Source organism: Myotis davidii, unplaced genomic scaffold, assembly GCF_000327345.1.
Source record: "Myotis davidii unplaced genomic scaffold, ASM32734v1 scaffold609, whole genome shotgun sequence".
NCBI lineage: Eukaryota > Metazoa > Chordata > Mammalia > Chiroptera > Vespertilionidae > Myotis > Myotis davidii.
The window spans coordinates 3,307,443-3,308,038 of record NW_006300164.1 but is presented as its reverse complement, the minus strand read 5'-3'; the positions used below and the strand labels follow the sequence as shown (position 1 = coordinate 3,308,038).

Here is a 596-nt window from a genome sequence, read left to right as displayed (position 1 = left end):
AAGGCCTTTGCCTTGTCCCTAACAGAGCAGGCAAGGCCTGCTTGGCTGGGGTCCTGCCCGCGCACAGACCCTCCCAGCTGCCAGGGCCCACGGAGCGCTCACCTCCCCGCCCCCACCCCGTGTCCCCCCAACGAGCAGTGTCCTGCGTGGCGCTATGTGCCCAGGACCCTGGCCCGCAGGCGCGTCCCTGCAGGGACAAAGCGCGGGCTCCGTCTGCGACTTGACACTTCAGGACGCGGCCTGTGCTGCTCTCCACCGGTGCCTGGGCCGGGCTGGGGCGCCGCGGGGTTCCCAGCATGGTGACTGGCCCCCGAGAGCCCCGCCCGAGGTCTGGAGGTCACTCACGTTCCAGGGTAGCCCCCTCCAGCCCTCGGTCCTCTGCGTGGCTCTGCCTGTGACGAGGGACCCGCCACGTCTGCCCCATTTCTGGGACGGCGCGGGAGGGTGGGAGGTGGAAGGCGCCCGAGGCACTCTGCTGTGTCCCCATGTCTCATGGTCCCGGGCTTGGAGGCAACAACAGCCCAGTGAAGCCCATCACCCACTAGCCGAGTGGCCCAGAGCCTCCGTCCCCTCCGTGAAACCGGGCCGCTGCGACG

The 596-nt window shown here is 70.1% G+C and overlaps 1 protein-coding gene across 1 annotated transcript in view; it reads left to right on the top strand.

Moving 5' to 3' along the window:
• STKLD1 (serine/threonine kinase-like domain containing 1) overlaps positions 1-596 on the top strand; it is a 49,764-nt gene that overhangs the window by 28,600 nt on the left and 20,568 nt on the right. The window lies entirely within an intron of this gene.